General features: G+C 42.5%; 1 protein-coding gene across 6 annotated transcripts in view; it reads right to left on the reverse strand.

Annotated features, from left to right (window-relative positions):
- Positions 1-14,008, reverse strand: part of IPCEF1 (interaction protein for cytohesin exchange factors 1) — an 88,199-nt gene that overhangs the window by 59,578 nt on the left and 14,613 nt on the right. For 2 of the 6 annotated variants that reach the window (XM_075413830.1, XM_075413824.1), the window contains exon 1: positions 4,393-4,476. The exons of the other annotated variants lie outside the window; for them this stretch is intronic. The gene's annotated coding sequence lies outside the window, so the exon portion shown is untranslated. Of the gene's footprint in view, positions 1-4,392; positions 4,477-14,008 lie in introns of those variants that run through there. 6 annotated transcript variants of the gene reach the window in all.

Consider the following 14,008-nt stretch of genomic DNA (forward strand, 5'->3'; position numbering starts at 1 on the left):
GCTACGGAAAGCTCAGAGCACATAAGCAAGTTACTATGTGTCGGCTGAGACACATTAACTACAAGAGAGATTTAAGCTAAACTGAACTGCCTAGTCACTGCATTTGTTTTAGATTAAGAGAAAAAAAGCACAATTAATATGACTCAGCTGGTACAGTATTTTGATGGTTCTTGTACCCAGAAGCTATTCCTGGAAGAAGCTTATAGACTTGGATGTACCAAAGAATGAGAGCAGGAGTTCTCCTGAGACCTTGCAAGAAAGAACGAGATAATGAAGCAGGTACACAATGTAACAAAGCAGGGAACTATGTACAATGATTTACAGCATTACCGCCCGAAATACTGTTGAAGAAACTTTTCTTAAGTATTAGAAATAGGGATTGAAGTATGTTTCTTTCCATTATAAAGGACTATGTGTCAGGTACTGTAGGAACATGGAAGAAAAGAGAAGGTAACTCTGCTCCTGGCAGCTTCCAGTTTAAGACAGGATGCAAGAGGAGGATGCAGACAGGAATCAGATGGAGTCCAAGATACCAGTGAGACAACAGTCATCAGGATCAGCGTGCCTGAGGACTGTTAGTCTGTAGCAAGTGGCTTTGAAAAATAATGAGATACAATGGTTTCAAGTGTTTGTAAAACAAAGAGAGCAATCCCAGAGAGTTCAAAATGAGAGTTAAGGCTCAACAGTTTGATGCTGCCTAGAACTCTAAATGAATAGGCTGGGAGATTCAACAAAGGGAAGCGAGAAAATTATCCTCGCAGTGAGTTTCTGAATTGATATAAGGGGGTGAAATTACATTTGCCAAGGCCAGAGAACAGCAGATTTCACTAAATGTGACCTGAGATAATGACAACTTGGATGACAGTTCATATCTGTGTATGGAGAGTGAAGACATTTTATAGTGTGTGCAAAATTTAAACATAGCTTGGAAATGAGAACACAGAGAATTGGAGAAGACTCTTAGAGCACAATTTCATTGTCAGTAATGAGCAAGGATGATTTAGGAGAGGCAGAAGTTGATCATGCTGGATCCAACTAAAGGCTGAGCCATGACATATCAGAGAGACTGTCCAAACTCTACATTTAGTCAAACAAAAAAAGACACCTCTGTGTTATAGGAGTAGATCTGCCTTTCACAGGAGAAGAAGCCATGCTGATATTTGAGAATAAAATTACTCAAGCACAAGGTGCAGAGGACAAATGGATCAGAGGACAGGATCTTTACTAGACCATACACAGTATTTTGGGTTATACCAGAAACTTCTGAAAGGCAATTTGTAAGTGTGTCTCAGAAAACAGGTGGAGAATCATTGGCAGACAGAATCACAGACAGTAAGGTTTTAAGAGATTTTCAGATACAATCAAAGGTAAATGTCAGGATAAAATAATGGCAGAGAACAGAGGTTTTTATTGCTTGACTGCATTTAATAGAAGAAATAGAAACATAATAGCTGAGAAAAGGGAGAAAGACTAGAGGAGATTCTGGGGAAAAGCAAGGGAAGGAAGTCAAAGGAAGATGAGCTCTGCCCAGATGAGGGAGTCATATCTGCAGGGGAAGAAGCAGTTAAAGTTGGTGACACAAGGCCATGTTACTTCGTTATTTCCCCTCCCCCCTTGGAAGCAACCAGCAACACCTGTTCAGAGAGGAGAGAGACAAGAACATGGAGACAACTGGACATGTGTGCAAGAGAGAGCATGACTCAGCTAAGCCGGAGATGGCATAGAGCTAAAGGAGGACAGACACACTCATCGTGGCAGAAGAATTCAATTTATTCATAGGACCTATGCCAGAGATGCCCCGCAGCAAATGCAAAAGGAGTAGACACTGGAGGACAGCCAGCCTGTAACTTGATGATAGGAAAGAGAAGTGAACAATTAGAGGGGAGAGGAGGCTGCAGAAGGGAAATATTTTTAGACATGTGTTACTAAGGCATAAATACAGTGCGTACACACAGGCACTTTGACGACTATGCCTTTAGCTGCATGTATAGACTTTCAGAAAAATCCTTAAAAGACAGAAATTTGGCTCTGCTTCAGCTGAGAAAGAAACTGAGATGTGGAAAATGGTAATAGGTATAGTTTCACATGTGACATTACCTCAGTGCCCATCTCCCTGTTCAGTGATTGTGTAACACTCAGCATGATTTCATTAGCAATAAGTGATGCATCAGGCAGGACACTTGCTCCAGGCTCATAACTAGTACTAGCTACACTGGCCCATAAATAGTACTAGGTGCGCTAGCAGGTGGTTCAGTGATCCTCTGAAGACTGTTCCACGCACAAAATAGTGAAACTATTCACCATGCCTTTTAGCGACACAGCCCTCTCTGGGTTACTGCTCCTACCTCAGGGTCCAACACCAACTGAGACTCTCCTAGGACCACCACATGACAATCTGATCAGCAGCAGGTTGTACATCTGTATCATTTAAACAAGTGAGTGCACGATACTGCTGTCTGTAGTGTGCTACTTTTGCATCTTTATCCAAACAAGTCCTCATTCTGTTCACCCACAACCAAGTCATTGTCAGTGCAGCTAGATCATGTGGGAGTGTGGAAGGGATGGATTTGGGAGCCAAGAGGAAACATCTGGAATTAGCAAGGACAAAACAGAGAGCATCTTAACAGCTGTGGAAGTTCTTCAGCCCACATTGGCTCCGTGCCTTCCCCAGCCACCTCGCAGGGACTGTGCAGGCGCCGGTGGCGAGCATGCAGTGCTGAGCACGCAGCACCCAGCTGCTGCACCCACTCAGAGGAACACACTCCGAGAAGTGAGATGCAAATGCTGCTTTCTGGCCACCGGACAGCCTCACAAGAAACCAGGTCTCCCAGTATGCATGGAGACAACAGCAATCAGCTTGCTCAAAAAGTTCATGTGAACATTAGCAGCCTGACATTAATGGCTCTTGTCATTTATAGCGTGACACAGAGCTTTCAGGCACCTTTTTTTTCCTGGCTTTGGTACAGATGCTGTCATGAATCATGCTTTTGCAGAGAGTATACATTTTCATGTGCCCTTTCACCTTTCCCACCCACGAAACCAGTATGACTTTCCAGCAGAAAGCAGGTGTTGAAACACAGTGTGCGAGGATCCCCTCTCCCTGCTTCGAGGAGCAGACCGCGCTTTCAGGGGCAGGGGTGAGGCAGCACGCTGGACAAAGCCAAGGCTTTGAAAGCGGAGAGCTTTGACACCCCTGACCTGAGGCACGCAGTTTCGGCCATGCCACAGGACTTCCCCCTACCTAATCGTGCGCAGCTCTGTCACCAAAGTCAGCACACAGAGAGGGGCATGGTCAGACCCTCTCCTTCCCAGAGAAGGTACAGGGGGAAGGTATAGAAAGGCCATTTCATGAGAAGTTACCCAGCAATTTCCTTCTCCTTTATGAATTGTCAGAAACCATTAAATGTTGGCATAACTGGCAGACAGGAAAATCCTACTGAAATGAACTGCGGTCTCTGAGCAGCGATAATAAACCTTCCAAGAGCTCCAGTTCATATAACTGACCCCAGTAAAGGTACACATTATCCTACAACCTGAAAAGGACATTTTGGAAGCAAGTAGGTAAGTGAATGATTAAACAAGCAGCTAATCTCAGCTTTCACCAGAGGCACATTTTGTTGAGGAAAACTCTAGTCCTGAGAAGCAATCAGTGTTTGGGGTTTTCTGTTTCAGTGCAAAGGACAGGAAATTTTAATTCCAGCTGTCCTTTTGTTCATGGTGTGGGTAAGCCCATTCACATAGTAGGTTTGCTACATCTTTACTCACACTCTTTCATGTCTATAAGAAAATAATTACAATTAATGCATTCTAAAATCCTTTTCACGTTAAAAATGGAAATCGATCTGCTCAGTGCTGTCATGACAGCACATTACATTCTACCTTCATATTGCACCCAAAATACTCCTTACACTATACTAGATTTTTAATTTTTTCTCTAAGAGCCTAAAGTCAATAAAGGAATTGCTTCCATTTCCATATTGCACACTCGTCTTCACAAATATTCAATTTACATGAAATAGTCATGACTGGACTGTCACCCTGTCCTTTGATGCATCTTAAAACGTAGCTGAAACTTGTCCAAAACAGGAATCATTCACATATGTGCTGCCCCTAGTCCTCAATCCACAAACAAACCCCATTATTTCTAAAGTCTTTATTATTTTTAAGTAATGCAGTTGCATTTTTTAACTAAAAGGGGGTAGAAAAAAAAGGAAGCATATGATCTTTTATACAGCCCTTAAAAAAAGGCAACTATGTGCCAGTGGGAACTTCCTTTATTGTACCAAATAAGCATCATTTTCATCAGATGAAACCATGAAAAAAATAGTTGTCATTAGACTGAAACAACTAACATTTGTCACTCCAGAGGAAAGAAATAAGCCACAACCTTACCAGCAAGGAATTCTGATGAACAGCCACTCTCGTCCCGTCAACAGCCACACCTCACAAAGCAGAGAGGAAACTCTTACCGAAATCGGTTGCAATGCTGAAATTGCCCAAGAGGAAACTGGTGTCTCTCTTACAAGCCATGACTATGCAAACCACAAGCCAGGCATCAAAGCAAGTGCTAGAAGCCATGCCTGCCAGAACTATCAATACTAGAACCAAGCTAGGTGGAAATGGGATAGGGAACAGGACTAAAAAAAAAAAAAAAAAAAAAAACCAGGTATCAGAAATATTCCCAGATAGCTATATTTTTTTTGTTTCACAAATTGAAGTAAGTTTAAAAACTGTAATATCAAATACTTCTGAGAAGAGGCTCAGAGTGCATGGTGGGTGACAGGAGAAAGCATATTACAGGTGTCCCCAGACAACTCATGCTACCCAGGTCTCAGAGCAGTCCCTGTTGCTAACCCGCTCCCCAGAGCACCCCTTCAGCCCCAGTCGCCCGGGGCCCGCTAGGGTCCAACCCTGCACCCTGAGGTGCGGAAGAGCTCAGGCAGCCCGAGCCCAGCCACGCCAAGGCCAGGAAGCCCTCAGGACAAAAGGAAGGATGGGGCACGAAGCGCTACCGGTTTGTTTTTTCTGGGTCAGCTGCAAGGTGTGTCCCAGGAAGCGCTTTCCATGCAGAGACAGGGTGGGTAGTAAGCTCAGCAGAAGAGCACGTGGGTCTAATAGTTTCAAAACAACCACCTTTATTTCCCATTTGTCATTTTTTACAACCTGATGCAGTGGCAAGATAAAATTAATGGCCCTATTCAAAATATGAGACAGATGCATCCAAGTTACATTTTCACAAGGCTTGGAAAAGAAAGAAAAATAAAAATCAGGGCCTTGTAGCTTTGGGTACTTTTCTAGCTTGTGTATTCAACAGTTTCAGCCACAGGTATATGAACTTCAAGAATGAATAAACATCTAACTATAGCACAAATATCTAAATTGTTTTTATTGCTCTCTCTAGACAACTCTACTTATTTCACATACCACATTAGTCTATAAAAGACAGAGCACGCGCTTTGTTAAATCTCATCCTTCTTCAAAGTGACAGGCAGCACTAAAAATAAGGTAGATTATTGCATGCTTTGAAGTGATTTTTTTCCTTTTTGACTCACTGAAATATTGCAGACTGTTTTTTTCAAAGCAGGATGGAGAGATGTTGCTGTCTAGGGATTCTCCTGTGTTTCCTCAGATGTCTCCCCGCTGTCGCAGGGAAATTCCAGGGTCCAAAGGCAGGTAAAGGAGAAACCCAGAGATCTGAATGCTTTACTATTCATGACACTGAAATTACAGTGCCACCTGTAGGACACACAGAAGAAATTTAATGTGGGCCTTGCTGCTGCCATAAATGCCAGTTGTTATAATTATAAGGCTTTCTAGTAGTCTTGGCAGAAGCATAAGAACATGGAAAACGGATGATTCATGCCAGCCTATGGGGAGTAACTTGAAAGCCTTGTTCACACTGAGCAATACACATTGTTTTAAGTATCTCAGTGCACCCAGAAGACGACATTTTGCTACGAAGATGAATGCTTTGTGAGAGGGGGACGTGCCAGTACTATGCACTCATAGTACATCCACCTTGGAGCTTGTGCCACTGTAGGTAGGAAAGAACTGCCACATTCTCAACTGCTTCCAAGAGAAACCATCGGTTTCATCCTTGAACAGATGAACACGAGGAATGTTTCCATTATAGCTGCACACCTTTTTTCCTTTTTCTTTTTCTTCCCCACTTTCAATTTACTTTTTAGTTGATGACTATGTAACTTAAAGCATCACACTTTGGTGACAGGTTTTCATGTTTCATGCATAGGAGACTTTGCATCAGCGTTGGGAAGCACTTGTATATCCTTCAGAATATACTAATAAACTTATTTTATGTTGCTTTCTCCTTTTTTTTTCCTCCCCCTTTACCAACAGGCTAATTTTCCACTTTTCCAACCCACAGCTGAGATGATGACTGTAAAGCCTTCTATCCAATGTATCATTTGAAGATACACAGTAAGACAAAGGTAAGTATATGCACCTTTGTTGTTAAATTTCCAATAATAACATTTGAAATGGAAAATAGTCAACTGATTAACTTAATAGCTCTGTTTCTGCAAACAAACTTAAAAGAGAAGGTGTACAAGATGTTCAAAGGCAGCTTCTGCTTAATGCTCAGCTGTGGTCAAAAACAGAACAAAATGTTCAGACAAATGACGAAGGGAATGGTGAATAATATAATGGGTTTCAGGATGCTTTTGTTTAAATCAGTGGCAGTTTTGTGTGGAATATTATGTAAAATAATCACCACCACCAAACAACAAAAAGAATTCTGTAAGACTAAATAGCAAAGAGTGAAAAAAATAATCAAGAATTGCCAGGAAAAAAAGCTCTTATAGGAAGATGGATTTTAATACAAACAATGCTTTGTAGCATGGCATAACTGATAAGGCATTCAACATAAATATTTAACATTACAATTTATACAGGGAAAACACAACTCTTTCTCAGTCATCAAAGACAAAGAAAAGGAACAAACAGTTAAAGGTGAAAAATAAAACAGACAGAAGGAAACGGGTTTGAGCACAGTACTTGGAACTCACTGCTGCGGCGGAGCCTGGAAGTTGATGCAGAATCAAAAATACTACTCTGTGAAGCAGAGCAAGTAGTGATTCACTGTGTGTAGAGAGCAGTAGATGAGGTAATTTCCATGAACATTAGGCTGAAACATACATGGCAAATTTCACAGCATAAAAAAATTATTCTCTCAGTTTTACTAGTTTCTTTTGGCCACATCAGTGACAAAGAGTAAGAGACCTTCAGTAACTTTTGAGGTAGTTGCCGTACATCACAGGAATAAAAATTTCAGTAAAAGGAGTGATGCAAAGAGTTAAAAAATGCTGCACAAAATTGTGCAAATACCTGCTGTAGACATCTTTAGGCTTCCATCCAGGTGGGTGGGGGAGACTGAAGCAGAAGAAAGATTTCTGAAGGGACTTCCAAGTCCTTGACAGCTTTCCAACATGGCTACAAGGACACAAGAAAACTGGCCAGGGGGAAACCACAAAAATTTAGGAATTCCCCATTCCAATTTATCTGGCAAGCTCCATGTGAAGAATCAAGGGATTGTGGAAACAGAATAATGAAAATGTACTGGGAACACGAGGGCAGTTCACACAGATGAGACGAGTAAGGCGTGGTGAAAGCAGGCAGATTAAACTACTTTTCCATTGTGTTCCTACAGCAGATTTCAAATCCACTGGATCTGGGATTGTTCAGGGGAAAACACATCTGTCTGGTTGAAAATTCGAGACATAGCATTTGTATTTTCTCCTTGAGCCAAGCAGCAGTTGTCACAGAAAAAAAGTGACCCAGTTCGCAGCTTGTTTGCAACACAACCCCATCAGACACTGTGGCTTTTCTATTAAAAAATGCTCTGTGAGTGTCTGTTTCTTACCAGATAAGAGAGTAAGGTATCATTTAAGCCTTCCTTTGCCTATTCAGACAACTAAGTAACCGATGAGTGTGCTAAAAGGTATGGGAAAGCCACTAAAAGCACATTACAGATCACTTACCGACAAACCCTATTGGTTACCCGACTACTGCCACAGGCTGCAGGGACCACAAGTGGGATGATGAGATGACTCTCTGTCAACCAACATGATTCATATTTGCCATACCCATCTGTTACATGCAAACCAGTTGCTGCTGGCACTTAAAATTTATGATTGAAAGCTACCAACTCCCACTACCAGAAAGTTTTCCTTCTAAGCAGTAAAGATCTTCTACCACCCCTGTTTCTTTTCTGTTTTAACTTTTATTCACATAATGAAGTGAATCTGAAACTGAGAGCACTACTGGCTCTTGAACACTCTGGTGTTGAGAGAGCGGTGGGGTTTTATACATATCACTTCAGTCTTGTATTTCTCTCTCCCTCAGATCAAGTCAACCTTGTGGAAGCATTTGGAAAATCAAAGAAGAGAAAATCAGCTCCACATTTACCTCTACCAGTTGGCTGAATCCCAGTGTGAGACTCTGAGAATAAAATTCTGATGGGACAACATGGGACTGGCAGCCTTTGAGCAGGGAATGAGCACTTGGATGCTCCAGCCCCAGCTCTGGCACTGACTCACCACTTGACTTTGAACTGACCACATCCACCGCTTTACCTCCGCACTTCTAAGGGAGGTACACAGTAATTACCTGCAGTGGAGGAATGTTATGAAAGTTTGCTAATTAATATCTCTGAAGTGTTTGGAGTTCCCTAGATCAACAGTTTCACAGAGGGCAGTATATTAGCTATCTTTACAATGACAGCATTATCAGAAAAGAAAAACAGGACATCTTTAAAATGACCAGAAAATTACTTAAACGTCCTGAAAACAAATGGTTGCCAAAGTTAAACATTAGGCACTGCTTTTAGTGCAGCACTATACCAGTCAAGGAGTTTAACATACACACAGAATCCTAAATCACACTATTTGCTTCAAAGTCATTTCTTGTGCAACCTTATGCCACTGTTTTCCTTTCGTATCTGATAAAAAGCCTTCAGCCATTCCAGTCACACTAACACTACTGCTGCTTGTTGCAGCTGTGTACATTCAAAATGCATTCACCTGCCAGGGAGCCTGCAATAGCTTCCCATTGTAAATATTCACATAAACAGTTTCATCACTAACCCTGTGACAGAAACTGGGTGTTCCGGATACACTGGGAGTGTGGTGGGCTTGTGAGAAGGCCAGCAGCATCCTGAGCTATATTGATGGGACCATAGCCAGGAGACTGAGAGACACAATCACACCTCTTTTTGCCCTGTTTGAACCAATTCTAAATACTGTATCCAGTTTGGGACCCCCCATTACAGAAAAGAGTGACAAACAGGAACAAGCTCAGCAGGGGACAACATGATGGATGAAGCGAGAGCAGCTGTCCTGCAAGGAGAAGCTGAGGGACTGGGACATGACCCGCTTGGGGAAGGAACAGCTTCAGGGGCCACCTGACAGCAGCCCTCCACCACCTACAAGGTGGTCAGCGGAAGGTGGAGACAGGCTCTTCCCAGCGGGACATAGCAAGAGGATGAGACACAACAGGCAGAAGTTGAAACAGGAGAGCTACAGAATGGATATAATGAAATCCTCTTTCCCCATGAGGACAGTGGGACCAGTCACCCAGAGAGGTTGTGCAGTCTCTGTCCTTGCAGGTTTTAAAGACCTGGCTGGATAAAGCCCTGAGCGAGCTTCTCTGAGCTCACAGCTGAGCTTGCTGCGAGCAGGAGGTTGGACCGAGACCTCCCCGAGCTCCCCTCCAGCCTCAGTACTGCAATGAGCCTGTGATTCTCTGTTAGATCAAAGCCCATCTCTAACCAGCAGATCATCCACAAATGTGCAGTGAAAATATTAAAAAAATCTTCCCAGAAGAAGAAAGCAGCATATATTTTCAGAAAGCAGGATACGGATGAAAAAAAATACAAGTTTAGGAGAACCTGTGTAGTTGCACACATTTGTAAATCTATGTATGCTAAAATCCAACGACACAATATCACTGTTAAGGATATGGTAATGAACTGAGACTACATAGCTTCAAAAATACATTCCTTTATAAGTTTTCCTTTCTCACTAAGCCAACACATCCTTCTCCCTCATTCATACATTTCAGTTGTTCAGCCAAATCATCCAAACTTAAAGTTTTTAAAGCATGTTTTTTTCATAGGCAGAAAAAGGAATAAGACCTTTATACAACTATTTCATATTAAAAAAATTATTTGAGAGTAGAGGGGAGCTGCTGGATGTAATGCTTTTCTTGAGAATTAAAAAAAATAGTTAAATCAGAAAAATGAACAAACAACACACAGATCCACCATATTTTTTGCATTTGCACTCAGCAGTTTCTATTCCAAACACAGGGTCATTTCACAAAAGCAGAAACTGAAAAGGAAAAAAACTAGTATATTTCTTGAAAATTAAAATATTTTAAAAAGTTTGAAAGTCCTCTAAAAAAAAAAATCATTAGTTTCACACCTCAAATTATTTTTTTAATAACTCTAGAGTTGTGCTCTAAGCTTCCGAAGGCTAGCCCATCTAAGTGCTTATAAAGAACCCAAAAGAAGAATGTCACATCCCATGAGCTGCATTTAAATTCAAATACTGTCATGACACAGCCATCTGAAATGCAAACTCTAACTATTGCCTTCAAATATCTTTCACTTGCAAAAGGTCTATTTTTGATACAGCACTAAGAAAAGGCTGACATACTGTGGCCTTTTCGTTTGCACATCTATTTATCAAGTAATGGCTTTTCAAAAAATACTATCATTAGGTATCTACACATCATCTGTATTCATTAGGATTAACTGAATTTCCCCAGATCAAATTCCCTCCATCCCATCTCCTTTGTGCGCATTCTTGGGCTGAGGGAAGCTGACTGCTAAGCTCTCACACCTCCGAGGAGCAAAGAGGGTCATGCAGCAACACTGCTGTGTTCACCAGGAAGAACACCAACATCAGCTGCTTGTTTGCTGTTTCTCATGAGTTTTTTCTGCTGAGGTTGCAAAGCGTCCACATTTGCTACTTCCTTTCTCTCTCATCCTCCCCCACAGCATTCATCACCAGCACAGCAACAAGCCTACCAGGATGAGGAGGATGAAGGATGCTCTTCAGTCATTCTTTCTGCCTAGCTATGATTTTTACCCTTCCTCCACTCCCCCAGCTTATTTGCATTTTTCATTGTCAACAGTCAGTCATAAAAGGTGAGAGAAGGGAATAAAAGCATTTTGTGATACATCTTAGTAAGAGTTTGAGTCATTGTGGTCTTGTGGTTACAATCTCTCTATATATTTTGAATATGCTCCTGTGCTAGTACCTAAGCACTAGGCTTCAAGAAATGTAATTGGGACTCGCTGTTCCTTTTTTACCAAGTCATTTTTCTTCTAGGTTCACATGTGCCTCAATAGGGCACTTCACCTTGGTAAAGTCTGGAGATCTCTGAACATCTTGAGGAAGACAACTAACTGTTAAGCCCATTGTATAGACAAGGAACATGACAGCGTTAGGACTAGATTGTGCCCTGATTAAACAAAACCAAACAAAACTCTAAGAACTTGTGTGATACCTCGGCTAGCACTTTTACATTGCTAATGACAGCAATTCTGTGCAAAAGCACTGAAACCTTCTTGTGCAGGCACACTGAGGATATCCCGCTAGTTTCTGCTTTGTCATCAGGGAGCAATTGCTTAACCAGCTCTCAGAAAAGCCTTCCAAATACTCCTTGATTAAAAAGACAATGTTATCTGTGGTGTCGTCAACCCTAACTTTCAAGATCATCACCAACTATCAGAAATTTATTTTCCTTTTATACCAGAACTGACCAGCCTTTACGCAAGCTCCTCTGAAAGCACCAAGATTCAAGCTATTGGGAACAATGGAGATGAAGAGCCTGTCTGCTGCTCTCCATCCCTGCAGCGAGGGTGACTCAGTGGCATTGCCACATGCTGGCCTCTTGACAGTTCAAGCAGGGCTCAGAGCTTCTCCACCCCACCACTACTCCTATAGAGTCGTTCCACTGCTATAAACAGCTGCTGAGACCCAAACAACTTGTCACACAAGGGTTTGGGCACAACAGCACTTCAAAAAACCACTTCAAGCTCACATATTATATTTTTAGTTCCAGCAGTTCCTGTTATATAGGAATTCCTTGCCCATTTAAAAAAGAGACAAAGTGGAACAAAGATGAATGGTTACAGAAAGATTGAAAAAGGTGAAGTGGGAAGGCAAGAGAGAAGGTGTGATTAGACAAGCCAATAGTACAGAATCCTGCTTTCCCACACACCTTTTCTCCTAAAGCCCACACCAGTTATTTGCTGAAGAGTTCAAAGGATCTTTGGAACTTTGAAGAGCACCATATCTTTTGAGGAGCTCTCCACAGCCCCCTGGGCAGTTTCTGCTTACCAGGACACCCACCCACCAGGTCTTCCAATTTCAGGTCTCTAAGGAGCTCTACATGTTTTCCCCAGTGTCACCACTGGGGAAAACACACAGTTCCCTTCCTGTGGCACAGCTTGCTACAACAGTTGTAACCACAGCCATAACATCCTTGGTGCTCCCCACAGTCAGAAACTATCAAGGTACCCTATGAGCATTCTTGCTTGTCTCAGTCTTTATCAAAGGACCTCTCCATCTGCCTGATGGCCCCCCAGCCACCTCCCTGCTACCACTGAGCTTTGGCCCAAACACCCAGGGCAACATCCCTCTCGATGCTGACAGAGCCAGTATGAGCAAGGCATTTCCCCACATCTGGATACTACAGCAAGACTAGGGGTTAAAGGTGGTGCAGGAAGACTGAGAAGACCTGTGCAAGACTTGACAGCATGAGAATCTCCAGAATTAAAGCAAGCTTCTCTGGCCATTGCAAAGTAATGCAATATTGTTCGAGAAGAATACATGTGTGCAGATTTCATTTCTAGAGTGCTTGGCCCAAGGCCACTATATAAAAAGAAGTATGGATAATACGGGTATCCCGAGGGGATGCAGCGGTGAAGCATCTGTATTTTCAATAATAAGCTGAGGAAAATTGATCTCATGGGTTATTTTTTCTGAACTACTTACATGCCAGATTTGGAAGGGAAGCAAAATTGGAATTTTTACTCAAGGATCTGAACTAGGTCAAAGTAAAAGTAATTACAAACCCTGTCTCTTAGAGTGGCCAATAGCAGATACCAAAATAGAGAGCATGGAAACAGACACAATGAAAAGTGAGACCTCCGTGAGGACTTCTGTCCTTCCACAGTCTGGGCGCATCTTGAAGGAAGATTTGCACAGCTTCATTGTATGCAATAGCTCTCAACAGCCCTACACCTTTTTTTTTTCCCCCTATACTTTTTTCCTTGCTTTTCAAACCCATTTATACATTCAACAAAACAAAACCCACAACTCCCACAATCTAACTGTGTGACGTAGAAAAAAGTACTACTATTTCACACTGTCCCTCATGACATCCTTGTTGCTAAATTGGAGTGACATGGATTTGATGCATGGACCACGTGGTGGATAAGGAATTGGCTGGATGGTCACACTTAAAGAGTTGTGGTCCATGGCTTAATGTCCACAGGGAGACCAGTGATGAGCAGCGTTCCTCAGGGGTCGGTATTGGAACTGGCACTGTTTAACATGGTTGGTGACATGGACATTGGCATGGAGTGCATCCTCAGCAAGTTTGCCGATGACACCAAGCTGTGTGGTGCAGTTGACACGGTGGAGCGAAGGGATGCCATCCAGAGGGACTTTGACAGGCTTAAGAGGTGGGTCCACGAGAACCTCATGAAGTTCAACAAGGCTAAGTGCAAGGTCCTGTACATGGGTTGGGGCAATCCCAAACACAAATACAGGCTGGGTAGAGAATGGACTGAGAGCAGCCCTGAGGGGAAGGACTTGAGGGTGTTGGCTGGCAAGAAGCTCAACATGATCCAGCAGTGTGTGCTCACAGCACAGAAGGCAACCCATAACCTTGGCTGCATCTAAAGAAGTGTGGCCAGTAGGTCAAGGGAGGTGACACTGCCCCTCTACTCTGCTCTGGTGAGACCCCACCTGGAGTC

This window comes from Opisthocomus hoazin, chromosome 2 (assembly GCF_030867145.1).
Source record: "Opisthocomus hoazin isolate bOpiHoa1 chromosome 2, bOpiHoa1.hap1, whole genome shotgun sequence".
Taxonomy (NCBI): Eukaryota; Metazoa; Chordata; class Aves; order Opisthocomiformes; family Opisthocomidae; genus Opisthocomus; species Opisthocomus hoazin.